The sequence below is a fragment of the Sus scrofa genome, chromosome 2 (genome assembly GCF_054392235.1).
Source record: "Sus scrofa isolate SSC_HxYL_T2T_F1_AM1 chromosome 2, Sscrofa_HxYL_maternal_Yorkshire_Landrace_v2.0, whole genome shotgun sequence".
Taxonomy (NCBI): Eukaryota; Metazoa; Chordata; class Mammalia; order Artiodactyla; family Suidae; genus Sus; species Sus scrofa.
The window spans coordinates 63,448,934-63,468,880 of record NC_139384.1 but is presented as its reverse complement, the minus strand read 5'-3'; the positions used below and the strand labels follow the sequence as shown (position 1 = coordinate 63,468,880).

Here is a 19,947-nt window from a genome sequence, read left to right as displayed (position 1 = left end):
CACTAGAGAAGAACATCATCAGTGAGTGCTAAAGCATAGTCAAAATAACAGGAAAAAAAAAGTAGGAATGGTAAAAAACAAGAGCAAAGGAGAGTAAAGGAGAAGAAATAAAGGGATTGGGAGGTATGGATTGTTAGGAAAGGAGTAGGGGGATATTAATCAGGAAAGACAAAAGAAGGTATAGAGAAAAGAGGGAGAAAAAAGCTAAAATTGAGGAAAATAAGAACCCACTAAAGGCAAATATGCCTTTGATTTGCTTAATACTACTCTAGAGGGTAGAATACAGCTGATGTTGAAAAGTATTAAAAATGTGATATTTATTTTATTTATTCAACTTATCATTTGACTGAAAACTGTATGTCTAAAACTAAGCTGGAGAAAAACGCAAATATACATGTGGTCCCTTTTAATTAGCTGGGTGAGAAAGGAGTAATGTCAAATTCTATACAAGTGGTTACATTGTTTCATTCCAAGAAGATACTTTTTTATATTAGGGTGTTCTTGTCTGTTTTCTTCAGTTTATGAAGTTATGTAGAAATTACTGTCAAGTAATCTTATGATATAAAGCCCTTCATAATACACACCAGTCAATGACTATTATTTTATCACAATGCTGTGTTATGGACAGACTAACATTAGTCCTTGAAACATCGTCTGTATGTTTCATCAAAGATCTTGTATTAAAGTATATCAGTCACTTCTGTAGCCTCAGCTCTCCAAGAGAGAATTCTGCATTAAGTTCAAAGTCAAGAGGCAAGACCACTCCTGGACTAGAAATAGGTAAGTGAAGGATGTTTCACTGTCCCTTTTCTATAATGGTGAGTTATTTATAATAATACCTTATGGCAGATAGCACCTTCCAAAACTAAATTTGCTTTGAACCTATTATTTAATATTCTCTTAAAAGTATGCCTCTGAGGAAAAAAGCTAGGTTAGAATAATTTAATACATTGACAGGAAGGGTTTCATGAAATTAAATTAATTTGCTAAACCTGACATAGTAAATTTGTCTGCATAGAGTTAAAGCTTAACAAGAGTTATAATGCCAAAGCATTATTTTAATGAGAACGCAATTTTCCTTATATCAGTATTTCCTTCCTATCCAGAATCCACTTAAAAGCATATTCACTATTTCTACATCAGAAAAAGCCAAAACTTCCAAAACTAGTCTGAATCATTCTCTCCATGACACAGGTGATAGAAAATAAATTTCAAAGAGACTAAAGTATTGAGTTGAGATATCCTAAGACTTTGAAGCATGATGGTAGAATCTAAAATTTGATTCTAAATTCTGATTCTAATATGTGTGTTTTTGAGGGAAAATAGGACAGATGCTTATATTTAATGACACTAAAAATCTTATTTTTTACCAATATGGAAATGCAAGATAGAAAAATAAGGTGCCTTTGAAATTTCTATAATGAGATGTCTCTCCTCTTCTTTTCCAAGATGTGGAAGCATTGGATTTTCTGAAGCATATGTCATTTCCCAGCTAACTTATTTATGCATTTTTAAACCACTCCAGAATGCATATATTTTAAATGAGCTTATATATAATTATATTTCCATTTTTGTAATGCAAAATATTTACTTCTTAGGTAATGAAGTTTGAGATAAATAAACTCCAAGATTGGTAGGAAGACAGAAAGACTAAGGAACAAATTAGAATGATTTTAGTCAAGCAGGAAAAAGCATAGAAAAGAAAAAAAAATACATTTTTTCTACTTCAGAAGTATATTGGTTACTTATGACCATTCAAATGATTAAATAAATTAAGCTAAATAAATATCAAATGGAAAATACTGGAGTTCTTGTTGTGGCAAAGCAGAAATGAATCCGACTAGTATTCATGAGGTTATGGGTTCGATGTTGGTCTTGCACAGTGAATTAAGGATCCGGAATTGCCATGAGCTATGGCTTAGGTAACAGATGTGGCTCGTATGCTGCATTGCTGTGGCTGTGGGGTAGACCAGAAGCTGCAAATCCGTTTCAACCCCTAGCCTCATAATTTCCAGATGCCACAGGTGCAGCACTAAAAAGCAAAAATTAAAAAAAAGACAGAAATATTAATTCTCAAAAGAATAAATCAAACTTTTTTTTCTCAAAAGAGTCTCATTATTATGAAAAGGAGATATATTAGGCCACTGGACAATTTAAATACCTTGAAAAATATGTGATTTAAAACTGTCCTGATTGTACCTATTAAATCAGATTATTGAGAAGAATGATAATGTAGAACCATCTATGTTAACAAAAGCCTCAAAATCACATTTTTTTTTTTTTTTAACAATGGATCCACCAGTATGGGATGGTTTTCTCAAAATTTTATGGAGAAGAAGTAAAAATGCCAGTCTAGGAGTTCCGATTGTAGCGCAGTGGTTAACGAATCCAACTAGGAAACATGAGGTTGCAGGTCTGGTCCCTGGCCTTGCTCAGTGGGTTAAGGATCCGGTGTTGCCGCGAGCTGTGGTATAGGTTGCAGAAGCAGCTCAGATCCTGTGTTGCTGTGGCTCTGGTGTAGGCTGGCGGCTACAGCTCTGATTAAAACCCCTAGCCTGGGAACCTCTATGTGCCGCGGAAGCGGCCTTAGAAAAGGCGAAAAAACCAAAAAAAAAAAAAAAAAAAAGTGCCAGTCTACTCCAAAAATTGATGACTGGTATCTACTAACCACATTAATGGGATTCAGTTGAAAAAATTAATTACATAGAGTCAAACCAAATTTATTTAAATAATGACTATGCCAATACTAGTTTGATTGAATTAAATGTTTTGGAAGACCATAATCCTTATTTGCAGAATAGTCCATTAGATAGTAAAATAACATTCAAAATACAATCAAAATCATATTTGACATTTTGTTGTTTTTGAAGTGGTCAGTGTGTAGAGTATCTAAAAAGAGACTGCTGAAAACATAGAAGAGTAGAAGAAATGAGTATTTCTCTTCCTATGACTGAACATAGCAAGAAACAGACAACTGCATAGTCTCCAGTGGAAGGCAGAGTTTTTGAAAATCAGATAGATGGTTACTGAAACACCTATTTTATTCCCATTCAATTAAAAACCATCTATTGTTAAAAACACTCTTAGCTTTCAAATAATGAAATAGTCAAAAACCCCACTGTCAGCTTTCCAAATCCCAAAATGCCTCACAATTGCTAACATGAGGATGACATTATTTTTAGGCAGAGTATATTTAAATCCAAAGGTGATGATAAAGTCTCTCTGTGGTGCAATGTGGATCAGTGGCCTCTCTGAAGCCCTGAGGCACAGGTTTGATCCCACACCCAGAACAGGGTGCTAAGGATCTGGCATTGCTGCAGCTGCAGCCTCGATTGCAAATGCAGTTTGGATCTGATTCCTGGCATAGGAACTCCATATGCTGCAGGGTGGCCAAAAAGAAAAAGTAAAAAATAAGATTGAAAATAAATATTATATTCTTTTCTTCAAACTTCTAGCAGCAAATATAGTTTCTTTAGAAGGTGGTTATTTACGCTGAGCACAAGCAGCTCCCCAGAGCTTTCTGTAGGGCTCCTGTGACATCTTTGTTTCTGAGGCTATAAATGAGTGGGTTGATCAGGCGAGTGAGGATAGTGTAGAAGGCAGACACAGCTTTGTCCTGCTCAGGGGTATGGTAAGAGTGAGGCAGAACATAGGTATACATGGCGGCCCCATAAAAGAGGGTGACAACCACCATGTGTGAGGAGCAAGTGGCCATTGCCTTTCACCTCCCCTCTGCCTCACTCATCCTATAAACAGTGATGAGAATCCTTGTGTAAGAGGCTGAGATGACAGAGAAAGGAATGAGGAGCATCATAATGCAGCAGATATACATGGATGTCTCATAGGCTGATGTGTCCATACAGGAGAGCTTCAGAAGGGCAGGTACCTCACAAAAGAAGTGATTGATTTCCCGAGAAGAACAGAAAGGGAACTGCATGGTGATTGGTGTACGCAAGAAGCCATCTATGGACCCTCCTAGCCAGGCCAACAACACAATCAACAAGCAGACCTTGAGACTCATAAGGGCAGGATAGCGCAGAGGGTTGCAGATGGCAATGTAGCAGTCGTAGGACATGAGTCCCGGGAGGAAGAACTCAGCCCCTGCCAAGGTTAAGTAGAGGAAATGCTGGGCAGTGCATCCTGCAAAGGAAATGGCCCTCTGGCCCACCATCTGGTCAACCAGCATCTTGGGCACAATGGTGGAAATGTACAGGATGTCCATTATGGAAAGTTGGCTGAGCAGGAAATACATGGGAGTGTGAAGGTGGGAGTCCACATGGATGAGGATGATCATGATGGTGTCGCTGGCTACGGAGATGACAAAGACCAGGAAGATGAAGACAAAGAGAAGCCAAGGGAAACGAGTATTGCTGAACAAGCCCAGGACTATATTGCCCCACTCCATAACTGTAGGTTACACAAAAGAGATAAACATGGTAGGTAAAGCTGTGCCAAAAGAAAAATATTAGGTTTATTTAAAATGGGATGAGGCCACAGAGAAAGCAAAACAAAGTAATCACTTCTCATTGGGTAATAGCCCACTTTTCTAATACTTCCTGTGGTTAATTCCCATTATAGTTTTCTTTAAGAAATTAGTTTTTAACTTTGGTTCCTAAGTAGACCACCCACCTTCATTCATGAAGCTCAAAACTTTTCATTTCCTGGAAGGACATCCACAAAAATATTATATTATGTTACACCATACCATCATTCATTTAAGGATGATATTCTTGATTTACTATTATTTCTTAACTTGGAAGTGTTCCCATTGGCTCAGAGTATTTATTTATTTAATTTTGTTTAAGCACAATCTTACATTGAGGTAGACATACATAAAACAGATTACAATGAGGGGTCAAGATGGAAATATAGAGATATTCTAATCCCATCTCCTCTCCTGGGCAAAACAAATGTGGAATAAATCCCTTTGAGAGGTACCTAAAAACTAGATGAACAGAGTCTCCATAGCAAAAGGTAAAAAGAAGGAAATCACTGAGATGGACAGGAGAAACAGATTAATGTTACATCAAAGAAAGAAACCACATCTCAGCAGTAGCAAACAACCATCAGGCTGGATCTCAAAGATTTTTTTTTTTTTCCTGAGGATCAAGGAATTTTATCTCTGCATCAGATATCCCAACCCTCAGATCTTGCATAGGACAGAGAAGCCCCATCCCAAATACTTGATTTTAAAAACCAAAATGGGGAATACCTCAAGGAAAACTATATAACTACAGGGAATGGGAAGCTTGCTCTTAAAGGACTTGCATGCAGATGCAATCCAAAAAACAGTCCAAAGCCACCATATTGAAAATTGGATGGACCTTTTTATTACTGATCTTGAAGCATGTACCAGAGAGGCAGGAGATATTTGGGATACACCTGGGGGACTGAAACATCTGTGAAATCCAGTTTTTGTGATCTCAGACTATCCTGGTGCTGGCAGTTGCCATTTCATAAATTCTCATCTAACTTGTTATTACCTGTGGGCATAGCCTACTGAGGGCCCCACACACTCCTGGGCCTCAGCTGGAACTCACAGACAGCTGACCAATAACATCAATCACCAGCACCCTGAAGTTGCCATGGACATAACTTGCAGCCACTCTGAGGGGCAGCCCGGCTCACCAGTGTACCAGAGCAGTAGCTGGGGTTGTGGCCAGAAAAAAATTAACAAAATGGAAGTAAGTATATTTTATTTAAAAAATTGATTTTGCTACACAGAAGAGACTCACTTCAGAAGTAAGTACTCATTTAGACTGAAGGTGAAGTGATGGCAAAAATATTTTATATAAATGGAAATTAAGTGAAGGTTGGTTACCTATACTCATATCAGACAAAACAGACTTTAAAAGAAAGACTAGTAAATGACAATAAGTGCATTGCATAATGATAAAGGGATCAATCCAATAATAAAATACATTTATAAATGTATATGTACCCAACATAGGAGTACTAAAATATATAAAGCAAATAGTAATGGACTTAAATAGGGAAATTGAAAACAATAGAATATTAGCAGTAAATTTTAACATCTCACTTACATCAATGCAAAAATCATCCAGACCAAAAATCAGTAAGAAAACAGTGGACTTAACCTTCACATTTTTCCATATACACTTAATATATATATAGAACATTTCATCCATAAGCACCAAAATACACACTTTTCTCAAGTGCCCCTGCAATATTCATCAGGACATATGAAATGTTAGGTCATGAGTCACGTCTCAACATTCTTAAGATTGAAGTCATATTAACTCCCATCTCTAGCACAATGGAGTAAAACTAGAAATTATTCACAAGAAAAGAAAGAGGGGAAAATGTGGAAAAATAACAAACAATATGATACTTAACAAACAATGCACCATCAAATAAGATAAAGGAGACATTTAAAAAAAAAGCTAAGGACAGAAGACAACAGAAATACAACACTTAAAAATGTATAGGATATAGCAAAAGCTGAGATGGAAGTTCACAGCATAGCTGTTATCTAAAGAAGCAAAAAATAAAAACTCTAACATTTGGAATGGATGGGCAATGGGATCCTATAGGGAACTGTGTGTGATTGGGTCACTTTGCTGTAAAACAAAAATTGAAGAAAAAATGTGAATCAACTGTACTTTAATTTTTAAAAAGAAAAAAAAAAAAAAGCAGAACATCCCAAATATACATTCTAAATATATACCTAAAGAAACAGGAAAAAGAAATCCAAATAAATCCCAAAATTAGTAGAAGGGAGGAAATAATAAAAATCAGAGTAAAAGTAAGTGAAATTGAGACTACAAGAACAATAGAAAAGATTGGTAAAATTAAGAACTGGTTATTTGAGAAGATAAAGTTAACAAGCCATTTATATGGGACTAACAAAGAAAAAGAGACCATAAATAAATAATCAGAAGTGAAAGAAAAGAAATCACAACTGATACTAAAGAAATATAAAGATAACAAGAGACTGTTACGAACAATTACATGCCAAGAAATTGCAAAAACTAAAACAAAATGAAAATACTCTTAGAAATACACAAAATATTCAGACTGAATCAGGAGGCAATAGAAAAGTTGGACAAATCAATTATTAGTAAGATTATTGAGTCACTAACTAAAATCTCCCAACAAAATAAAATAAAGCCCAAAACCAGATGGTTTTACTAAAAAATGAAATTCGAAGACTTAACAACCATCCTTCTCAATATCTTCCAAAACTTTTAACACGAGTGAATTTCCCAGCAAATTTTGCAAAGCCATCATTAGCTTGGTATCAAAATAAAAGACACCACTTGAAGAAAGAAGATTGAAAACCTATATCCTTTATGAACATAGATGCAAAAATCCTTACCAGTGTTAACAAGCTAAATCCAACAATGTATTAAAACAGTCATACACCACAATCAATTATGCTTTATTCCAGGGATGCAAGGATGGTTCAACATTTTCAAATTAATCAAATTGGTACATCATATTAACAAAATGGAGGCTAGATACCATATAATGATCTCAATAGATGTAGAAAAAAATCAATATTCATTATGATAAAAATGTCTCAACAAAGTATGTAGAGTTTATTACCTCAATGTAATAAAGACCATGTATGATAAACCCACATCATACACAATGGTGAAAAGCTGAAAGCTTTTTCTCTAAGATCGAGAACAAAACAAGGATGCCCTCTATCATCACTTATATTCAATGAAGTTTTGGAAGTACTAACCACAGCACTTAGGCAAGAAAAAGAAATAAAATTAATCTGAATTTCAAAAGAAGAAGTAAAATGGTCACTATTTGAAGATTATATTATATTGTTTATTAAAAACCCTAAAGATCCCACCAAAATTTGTTAGAACTAATAAATAAATTTAGTAAAGTTCCAATATATAAATTCACTGTATAGAGATCAGTAACATGTCTATACACAAATAAGTTACTGAAAATAAAAATAAAGAAATAAATCCCTTTTGTAATCACAATTAAAAGAATAAAGAGGAATAAGTATAACCTAGGAGGTACAGAACTTGTACACTAAAAACTGTAAGATATTTATGAAAGGAATTATAAAAGATACATAAAAAGAAAAGATCCTGTGTTGCCATGAATTAGAAGAATTGATATTGCTAAAATGTTGGAGTTTCCATAGTAGCTCAGTGGTTAGCAAATCTGATTAGGAACCATGAGGTTGCAGGTTCAATCCCTGGCCTAACTCAGTGGGTTAAGGATCCAGCATTGCCATGAGCTGTGGTGTAGGTTACAGACACGGCTTGGATCCTGTGTTGCTGTGGCTCTGGCATAGGCTGGTGGCTACAGCTCCAATTGGACCCCTAGCCTGGGAACCTCCATATGCTGCAGGTGTGGCCCTAAAGAAGACAAAAAGACAAAAAAAAATGTTCATACTACCCCAATATAGATTTGCATCAATCTACAATTTTTATGCAATTACTATTAAAATACCAAGGCATACTGCATAAAAATAGAACAAATAATTCTAAAAATTATGTGGAATTCAAAAGACCCAAAATAGCCAAAATAATCTTGGGAGAGAAGACCAGAGCTGGAGGAATCAAGCCACCTGACTTCAGACTATATTACAAAACTGTAGTAATCAAAACAGTTTGGTATTGCCACAAAAAACAAATACATAAATCAATGGAACAAAATTAAGAGCCCAGAAAACACACACACACACACAAACATGTATAGAGAATTAATCTACGACAAAGGAGCAAAGAAATACAATATGGAAATAACATTATCTTCAATAATTGGTGCTGAGAAAACTGGACTGCTACATGAAAAGAATGAAACTAGACTGCTATCTTACACCATATGCAAAAATTAACTCAATGGATAAAAGACTTGAATGTAAAACCTGAAATAATAAAATTCCCAGAAGAAAATGTAAGCAATACTTTTATGGACTTTAGTTTTAGCAATGTTTTGTGGATATGATTCCAAAGGCAAGGGAAAAAAAAGCAAAAAATAAACAAATGGGACTATAGCAAGTCAAATTTTTCTGCACAGTGAAGGAAATCATCTTAAGAATGAAAGGCAACCTACTGAATAGGAGATATTTGCAAATCATGTACCTGATAAGTGGTTAATATCCAAAATAAATAACGAACTCATACAACTCAGCACAAACAACAAAAAATCAACCAAATTTAAAAAGATAGAGCATCTAAATAGGCATTTTTCCAAAGATACAGATAAGCAACAGTCACATGAACAGATGCCCAACATCACTAATTATCAGAAAAATGCAAATCAAAACCACAATGAGCTATTACCTCACACCTATTAGAATGATTACTATCAATAATACAAGGAATAAAAAATAGTAGGGGGATTGCAGAGAAAAGAGAATCCTTGTACATTGTTGGTAGGACTGTACATTGATGCATCCACTATAGCAAAGAATATGAAGATTCCTCAAAAATTTAAGAACAGAACTACCATGTGACCTAGCTATTTCACTTTGAGGATTTACCTGAAGAATACAAAATACTAATTTGGAAAGATATATGCACTCATATATAAAATCTGTAAGACCCACAATGAACAAATAAAGTGGAACCAAACTCATAAGCAAATATACTAGTGGTTACTAGAAGAGAAGGAGGTTGTATGGAAAGTTAAATGATGATGGATGGTAACTAGATTTGTGGCAATGATTACTATATAGTGTATACAGATGTGGAACTATAATTCTGTACAATAGAAACATATAATAGTCTTAAAAGATAAAAATAAAAGTTGTATGATTGAATAAGAATACAGTGGTATGTAAGCAGTGGGGAATCCACATTATATACTTTTCTTCTATACTAGGGTCTAGTTCTTGAAAACTATCAATCAGGATCATACACTTTGAATATAAGAGGATAATAACCTTGGCTCATTTTACCTAACCTAACATTATTCTTGACATATTTCTACATTGTAAAATTTGAGTGTTTAGCTTATATTTATTAGGTGTTAGATATTTTAATAATAATGATTCCACATTGAAAGGGGAAAAAAAAGATCTCTGAAGTCTAAGAAATAATCCATAAATTATTAGAAGAAAGACAATCAAAACACAAATTTGTAGAGTCAAATGGTGTTCATTTTCCTTTTTCTCAGTAGAAAACTAATGAATGATAACACACAACTCATATTATGGTTAAACAGATGAAAGCAATAACTGATATATAGTTTTAATAGAAAAAAAATGGTGCAAAATCTGATTTAAATAACTAGAGAGTCTTGTCTCCCAAAAGAGGGGCTTTTCATTTAAACCTGATGATTAAATATGCAAATATAAATATAAATTTATACTTAAATAATATTTTAACACACTTATAATCTGATAGGGAATTTTGACATTTTCTATGTGTATCATACAGATCTGCACTGTCCTGTAGGATACCACAAGCCACAGGAGACTGTTGAGGATATCAAACATGACTTTTCTGAATGGAGATATGCTACAAGTACAAATTATATTAAGAATCAAAGACTTAGTATGAAAAAAGTTATGCAACATACCACATTTATAAGTGTGTATGTGCATGTGCGTGCATGTGTATTTTTTTGCTTTTTTAGTGCCACACCCACAGCATATGGAAGCTCACAGGCTAGGGGTCGAATCAGAGCTATAGCTGTTGTAGTATACTATAGCCACAGTGTGCGATCTGGTCTCACTGGGGACCTACACCACAGCTCATGGCAATGCCAGATCCCCAACCCACTGAGTGAGGCCAGGGATTGAATATGCATCCTCATAGATACTAGTCAGATTCATTTCTGTTGCACCACAATGGGAATTCCCACATTAATATTTTTATATTGACTACTTGCTGAAATGATATTTTGTATTTACTTTGATAAATAACATTGATTAAATTAATTAATTTAACCTGTTTCTTTTTACATTTTTGATGTGGCTACTAGAAAATTTAAAATTACCTTTGTGGCTCCCAACACAGATTTCTAATGCAGAGCATTGTTATAAGATTTTTCCTTTTCCCGAATACATATGATGGCTCCAAATAGCTCCATCCAAGCAAGTTCACCAAAATCCAATACAATCCATATTAGAAAGAACTTAACAAAAAGTTCAGGTATAATAGCAAATTAGAAAGCAGTAAGAGAGAGTTCCCGTGGTGGCACAGTGGTTGACGAATCCGACTGGGAACCATGAGGTTGCCGGTTCGGTCCCTGCCCTTGCTCAGTGGGTTAACAATCCGTCGCTGCCGTGAGCTGTGGTGTAGATTGCAGACGCGGCTCAGATCCCGCGTTGCTGTGGCTCTAGCGTAGCCTGGTGGCTACAGCTCCAGTTCGACCCCTAGCCTGGGAACCTCCATGTGCCTCAGGAGGGGCCCAAAGAAATAGCAAAAAGACAAAAAAAAAAAAAAAAAGAAGAAAGCGGTAAGAACACATTCATAACAGTGCTTAGTGATGAATCCATAAATATTAATTTGCCTTCTCCAACAATTTTATGCAACACTGATTGATTCATCCATTCTATAGCTTAAAAAAGTAAGACTTAAAGAGATTAAGAGACTTTTTCAGAGTTATAGAACTATAGTTAACTAGTGGCAGTGCAGGAGCGCTACATTATTTTCCAATAATCTAAAGTATATATAAATTCGTTCATTTAACAAATACTTCTTGAGGCACACTGTGTGGGTCATGGTTATTTTTTTCTCCTTTTTATGGCCATACCTATAGCATTTGGAAGTCCATGGGATAGGGGTCGAATTGGAGCTTTTGCTGAGGCCTATGCCACGGTTACAGCAGCACTGGATTGGAGGTGCATCTGTGATTTACATCGCAGCTTGTGACAATGCTGGATCCTCAATCAACTCACTGAGCCAGGCCAGGGGTGGAACCCACATCCTTAGAGAGAAAATGTTGGGTCCTTAACCCACTGAGCTATAGCAGGAACCGAGTCACAGTTTTAAGTTGTGAAAGGACCTAAAAGAATGTACATGACATGGTTCCTTCTTTCCAGGAGCTTAGAGTGGAGGTAAATAAGAATCTTTGCAGTAGATATGTCCACAGATACACTCTAAGAATGGTTTGGGGGAGTTTCTGCTGTGGCTTAGCAGGTTATGAACCCAACTAGTATCCACAAGGATGCAGGTTTGATTCCTGGCCTCACTCAGTGGGTTAAGGAGCTGGCATTACATAGATTACAGATGTGGTTCTGATCCAGTATTGCTGTGGCTGTGGCATAGGCCAGCAGCTGCAGTTCTGATTAGACCCCTAGTCTAGGAACTCTGAATGCTGAAGGCATGGCCCCTGAAAAGAAAAAAAAAAAAAAGAATGCCTTTGATTAGAAGCTTATAGTTTTGACTTCTCCTCAACTGGTGTATAATTGGAGGACATGACAAAGGCAGATTATTATGACAAGAGTTTGATGGAAGTGATGAAAGTTAAATGGCTGCTTCATGAGAAATTCATACCAAGGACGCTCTGTGCATTTCACCAAAACTAAGTCATGATGGATATCCCTATAACTATTAAAGCCTATTCCTAGCCAGGCTTATTGATGTGACCCACATTGTATTGTAGATTTTTTCATTCTTGAAATATTACACGTTTTATATCAGTGTTTTTATCAGCTGTCTTTTTGATGTGTGTCTTTCTGTTTCTCTCTTCCCCAGGCCTCATTGTGTGAAACTACTGGGAAAATTAAAAGCAAGCATTCAGCAGCAATTTGTATCATGGAGAGAGAAGGAAATGCCCACTCAGCCTTTCTTGTCAGAAGTTTAATAAGAACAAGCTCCTTAGAGGACTCGGCTCATTATTTCACCATAAATTCAGAAGACGGTAGATGGTTACTAGAAACTAAGCATGGTAATTGCTATTGGTCCATGGGAAATGTTAAAGCCCGAGGGGGACAAATGGGCCCCAAAATCTCTCTTTCAGGGCACAGGTATCCCTAGCCTTGACCATGATTATTTCTAGCACTGAAACTCACTAATGAGGCTCTAGAGATCTTCCCCAGCACTCTTCACAAAGGGAAAGAAATTTCAGCATCTCTAGAATTCCTTGGATTTTAAAAGCAATTTTGTGCTAATCTGTTAGTATTGACTAATTCCCTGAAATTAAAAAAATGCAAAGCATATAACTACATAAAGTAATATTTGAAAATAAGAAAATATTAAAGAATCATCAGGAACACTTGATTCCCCCATATAATAAGTATTTCTATTATCTCCATGTCTATGCATAATTTTTACCTTAGTATACTTTCAATTTATTCATATATGTATGTTTAACATATAATAACATCATATTATTACTAAAATAGTATATTAATACCAACATACTATTAAATATTAATGGTATTTTATACTATTAAATATACCTCTCTATGTCAAAGTGCTATTTTCACACAGATTATCATTATGGTGAATAAAGTAATATGCAGCTAGCTACTTATTTCTCACTTGGTTGCCATTCACAATGTTTCTAAGTTTGATTATGATGTATAATACTGTGGGGTTAATTTTATGGACATAGGTCATGGAAAATGGGTTATTAGGCTTTTGAAGTCTGTCACCAAATTGTTATTAAGCTGGTGAGCAATGGTGCTGAAAGAACAACAATGGAACACACTTGTGGCATATCCTCCAGCATTCACTAATAGTATCTAAACTTGCTTTAATGTGACTCTTTTGTTCCAAAAAAAAAAAAAAACCCTTAAGGTACATATATTTTGTCTTTCTATCACTTCCTTTGGTATTTCGTTGTTCATGACCCTTGCCCTTTTCTATATTGGAGATTTCTCAAAATCAGCATTTCTCTATAGGTAAGGACATTCTTTCATCTATAACACTTATTGCAACAATTGTGCCCAAACCACTATTTGCAATTGTTACTTTATTTGATTTTTAGTGCAAAAATATTTACTTAAGACATTGATTTTGTCTCTTTAACCACTGGGTTTTGTTTCAAAAGTTATTCCTGATACAGGTCTGTGATTAAGATATATTTAATTGTATTTATCAAGCTATCAAAATGTTTCAAAGTGAAGTATTTTAATAAAAATATTATCTATTTTGGTCTTGGAAACTTTAGGACTATAGTTTTCTCTACAAGGCCAAATATATAAATTTGTCCTTTCAGATCTTGCTATGAAGCCCTAATTTCCACTTATTCAAATATGTGGAGTCCAAATGCAAATGAAGAATAAGCATGATCTCACTGAGGTCCATCACTTCTCTCTGCTGATAAAGGAAACAACATGCAAATGAAACAGATTTCAACCCATGTTGCATATGTAAATGTTTGCATAAAATATGGATATTTAAAAAACAGATGTGTTTTAGGTTAGTCTTAAGCAAAACTGTAACAGCAGTGACAGTTAAATTCTGAAATATCACACAGTGCTTTCCAAATCTTTTCTCTCCAACAATAGCAGATCCAATAGAACATAGCTACATTTTTGTTTTGTTTTGTTTTTCAAACTGCCACCTTCTTCTTAAACTCTACTCTGTGTAAGACTGGAAAAATCCTAAGTGATCATTTAATTCAGAAGATGTTTGAGAGCACTAAGAGTTTAAGTCATATAGACCATAATGACAGCTGGCATAAATGGGAATTATGAGAAAACAGAGATAAAATTTGGTGCTCAGTATAAGCCATTTAATCCTCTTTATAATCTAATCCATTATGTTTCTTTCCTAGCAGAGTTTTCATATAAAGCCTCACTTTTAATTGTGGAATTCTTTTTTTTTTTTTCCTAACTTGTTTAACCTTCTTCTAAAGGGAAATCATTTAGAATCTTTAGAAAGGTAGAGAAATTTTGATAAAAGCAAAAGATATCCTTTATTCTGAAAGCAGACCAAAATGCCCTAAACACCTTCTCAACTAAATCTTAAGAAAAATTAAAATAGATAGAAGAAGATGCCATTCTCCTATCCTCACCCTTGAAATCTATTTTCTTGGCATTTTGTGTGTAATAGTGTATACATTAAAAAAAATATTTGGGATCATAAACATGTTTTCACATCTTGTCTTTATCTTCTTCATATATAAACTTATGGATATTGAGCAAACCACTCATATTTTCTGTTCTGTCTCAATTTCTATGTATAAAATAAGAAAGTGTAATGGGTCAGTTTTTCAGTGCAGAATATGGAAGATTTTACTATCTAAATTATTGTTAAAGATATTCATAAATTACCTGAGGATATGGAATAGTGGAAAAAAATTAGATAAACTATTCTTATAAATACTTCAAAAATTTATAAATGAATAAACTTTTTCAACAATGTGAACTTTCTTAAAGGCTTACAGTGAAACGAATCTGTATAGAATTTTCTTGAGCAGAGAAATCACCTACATCCTAATGTATACAATGGAGAATTGAGTCTGTGAAAAGAAATCAGATCAAAAGGTATAAAATTTCTGAGTACACTGATTCGAGTACCTATAATTTGAATATTGAGTTCTATCAACCTCAAGTTTCCCTAATAGGCTCCTAATTTTAAATAGCTTCCCAGTAAGTCCAGAATTAGATACTATTGCAAATATCACATAATTAGTTAATGAAAACATCCTCAAATTTACTTACCTCACACTGTAGTCTTCCCCAGATCTGATGGTCTGAACTGAAGATCAAATACCTACTGTCCAGAGAAAAATCATACAGAACTGAAGTAGGAATTTCTCAGCAATTTTTAAGTAAGTGTGGGTAACTAAGAGACATTAATCAGAACTTTCGATCTGAGAGCTGGTATTCAGAATGGAAGCAAAGAAGAGAAGGAAGTATATGAAGGCACAAATGGCTATGGATTCAACAACCAAAATGTTACATTAGCTTGGTTAGGGGCCAGTCCCAATCAATGTGAGGTACTTTCAAACAGACAAGAATAAGCAAATAGATTAAGAACCTAGAGATGGTCAAACCAATTCCTTAAATGGCTAATAAAGATGGAACAAGGAAAGTTGGCACCAGCTACATTATGTAGGCTGGCACAAGAAAAAATCAAGCAATTTAAATGAGAGCTTGAATTATCAGTACTCTCATTTGGAAGAATAATTAACATCAGAATATCAGTCCCTGGGGCACTTTATTCCTAATCTACTGTTACACAGTTTATGAAAGTGTGAGAAGTTCATTCATCTTTTTTTTTAATTCATAAAATTGTAATCTTTAAATTTTCAAACAAATTGCAGTTATTAAGTGGTCCTTAGATAAATCAGGCTGTGGGATTCTGCACTTAATTACCTTAAAAGAAAAAAAAAAAAAAAACCTTTTTTCATGGCATTATTTTGGACCATTCTTCACTTTTTACATTTCAAATCCTTATGCATTCCTCTTTACCACGGTTAAGGAGAAAAATCCAGCCTAAGCAGTACTCTCTTGGTAAAGATGCTACATTTTATACCTACCTTAACTTGTAATTAGTTATAAGGCAACTTTTAGCACTGAAAAACATTCAAAATATATAAAATATATTCAAAATATATAACTGAAACATCTAAAAACAATAAGAAAACAAAATCTTTGAGTTATTTAAAATATAAAGCTCCCTTCCCACTCTTTTCCAATATTCTCACAAGTGCCTACACTCTACCCTTGGGGGAAAAAATATCTTTGGCCAAGGGGCTGTGTTGTATGTTCTCACTCTGCATTATCTGTTGACTCTTTATTATGCAATTCATATTTTATGCTCCGTGCCTTGTAGATAAATAAATGTTGGAATTTAGATTTTCCGAGCCTGAAGTCTATGTAATATATATGTACAACTGATCCACTTTGCTGTAAACCTGACTCTAATACACCATTTTAAGTCAACTATGTCCCAATAAAATTTTAAAATGAAAAAGCTAATAAATGCCCCAACCAACATAATATTGCCATCTAATTGTTTGACACATGACTTTAATAACCGTTTTTCCAACAATTTCTGGCTGCATATTCTGTGATTATACTTTTTGTTTTGTTTTGTTTTTCAGGGTGGCACCAATGGCATATAGAGGTTCCCAGGCTAGGGGTCCAATCAGAGCTGTAGCTAATGGCCACAGCCACAGCCACAGCAATGCAGATCTAAACCTTGTCCGTGACCTACACCACAGCTGAGGGCAAAGCTGGATCCTTAACCCCCTGAGAGAAGCCAGGGATCAAACCTGTGTCCTCATGGATGCTAGTCAGATTCGTTAAGCGCTGAGCTGTGACAGGAACTTTTATGATTGCACTTTATAAGACAATGGTGTTTTCTATAAAGAAAAGAGAAAGATAATTCAATTATTCTAGTATGGTTGGCTGAGGGTTTTTTTATAATTAATTTTGATACTTTATAAAATTTCTGTATCTTCTACATTTTCAGAATTGTGGTCCAATTTGAGATAACTGCTATTAAATTAGTTTCATATATAACCTGTCTTCACCTGAGCTTGTCAGAAATTTGATCTTATAAAATAAAAACTGAGTTATAATGTTTCTCTTGAAGAATGTAATCCAGGGAACCAAAGGGAGAAAGAGAAGTGAGGGTTAAAGCAAGAAAAAGAGAGAGCCAGTGTTAAGATGATCTGTTGTGTTGGCGGTCACCATGACTATCTGGAAATTCCCTCTAAGAGATCCTGGAGAAGTCAGGTCAGATGCATCTTAGCATTTTTTTAAATCAACATTCTCATCTTGTGCATTGGTTCTTTACTCTGTTGATAGCATCATTTGATACCAATACGTTTAAAAATATGATGTAGTCCTATTTAGCTATTTTTTCTTTTTTCTCCCCATGATATTGGTTTCACTTCCAGAAATCCTTGCCCACACAAATCTCTAAATTAAGTGAACAAAATAGTGTTATAGCTGAGTAATATTCCATTGTATATGTGTACCACATCTTTATCTATCTCTCTGTCAATGGATATTTAGGTTGCTTCCATATCTTGGCTATTATAAATAGTGCTACAATGAACACTGGGGTTCATGTATCTTTTCAAATTGTAATTTTCTATATAAAGTGGAATATTACCCATAAAAAGAATTAAATAATGTCATCTGCAGCAACATGGATGGACCTAGAGATTATCATACTAAGTGAAGTTAGACTGTGAAAGACAAATATCATATGAGATCATTTATATGTGAAATCTAAAAAAAAGTTACAAATGAACTTATTTGCAGAGCAAAAACAGACTCACAGACTTCTTTAAAAAAATGTATGGTTACCTAAGGGGATAGGTAGGGGGAGGGATGGACTGGGGGTTTGTGATTGACATATGCACACTGAGGTATATGGAATGATTGGCCAATGAGAACCTCCTGTATAGAACAGAGAACTCTACCCTGTGTTCTGGGATAACCTATGTGGGAAATGAAGTTGAAAGAGAATGAATGTGTACACATGTATAATGGAATTACTTTGTTGTACAGCATAAATTATCACAAGATAATAAATCAACTATATTTCAATAAAACTATAAAAATGAAACCAAACAAGATTTCCCATTATGGCTCAGTGGTTAACAAATCTGACTAGGAACCATGAGGTTTTGGGTTCAATCCCTGGCCTTGCTCAGTGGGTTAAGGATCTGGCGTTGCCATGAGCTGTGGTGTAGGTCACAGATGAGGCTTGGATCCCTAGTTGCTGTGGCTCTGGTGTAGGCCAGCAGCTACAGCTCTGATCAGACCCCTAGCCTGGGAACCTCCATATGCCACGGGAGCAGCCCTAGAAAAGGCAAAAAGACAAAAAAAAAAAAAAAAAAAAAAAAAGAAAGAAAGAAAGAAAGAAACCAAACAAAACAAACAAAAACAGTATAATGTGATATACAGTTTTAAATACTATGGAAAAAGAAAAAAGAAAAAAACAGAGTAAAGGAGGAAATGAATTATTGAGGATGAGGTAGTATTTGCTGCTTTTAAAACTATTATCCACGAGTTTCTATTGTGGCTCATTGGTAATTTACCCAAGGATGAGGGTTAGATTCCTGCCCCACTCAGTGGGTTAATGATCAGGTGTTGCTGTGAGCTGTGGTGTAGGTTGTAGACACTGCTTGAATCTGGTGTTTCTGTGTCTATGACATAGGCTGTCAGCTACAGCTCCGATTTGACCCCTTGCCTGGGAATCTACATATGCCACGTTGTGGCCCTAAAAAAATAAATAAATAGAAATATTGACAGCATTTTAGGGGGGATATTTTAGCAAAGTCTTAAAGATGTAAGGAATATAGCCATCATGAAGATAATTGGGAAAAGAGAATGGCAGAGGGCAAATCCAATGGGACAATCCCAAGGTAAGATAGTGCTTAGCCTGTTCAAGAAAGAACAATACAACCAGGAAGCTGGATCACGGTAAGTGATGGAGAGAGTAGCAGAAGCAGGTATCAAGTGATAATGGTAAAAGGGCATATTGGAGGGGTCCTTGCAGTTAATCACAAGGACTTTAGATTGCACTCCCAGTAAAACAGCAAACTGTTTCAACCGAGAAGTGACATGATATGATTTGCCATCACATTAGCAGCTGCCTTGGAAATAGCACTTAGGAGACTAAGAAAACTGGAGCTTATTTCAGAAGTGGCTAGAGACTAGATGTTTTCTGAAAATAGAACTAAAAAAATGTGTTCACTAATCGGATGTGGGTATAGAGAGAAGGAAAATTTTCAGTGATACTCCAAAGAGGTCACATAGGGAAACTAGAAAGAATTAGCTGCCATCAGCATGCCTAGGAAAATCTACATCTATTCAGTGTGATGAATGGCATAATTGAAAAGACAGTAGACACCCAAGTGGTCATATCAAGTAAGCAATTGAATGGGTAGGTCTGGAGTTCAGGAAAGAAGTCTGAACTGGATTCATCATTCTATGGAAATTATATAAATAAACCAAGAACCTAGATGAGAGTATCAGAAAATAGATACAGAAAAGATAAGAGGGTCTATAACTGAACTGGAGGCACTCCAATATTACAAAGTAAGCTGGAATATATAAACTTAGGAAAAAAAATTAGAATG

The 19,947-nt window shown here is 35.0% G+C and overlaps 1 pseudogene; it reads right to left on the bottom strand.

Annotated features, from left to right (window-relative positions):
- Positions 1-3,472: 3,472 nt before the first annotated feature.
- On the bottom strand, positions 3,473-12,548 carry LOC110259589 (olfactory receptor 2T27-like; annotated as a pseudogene).
- Positions 12,549-19,947: the final 7,399 nt, after the last annotated feature.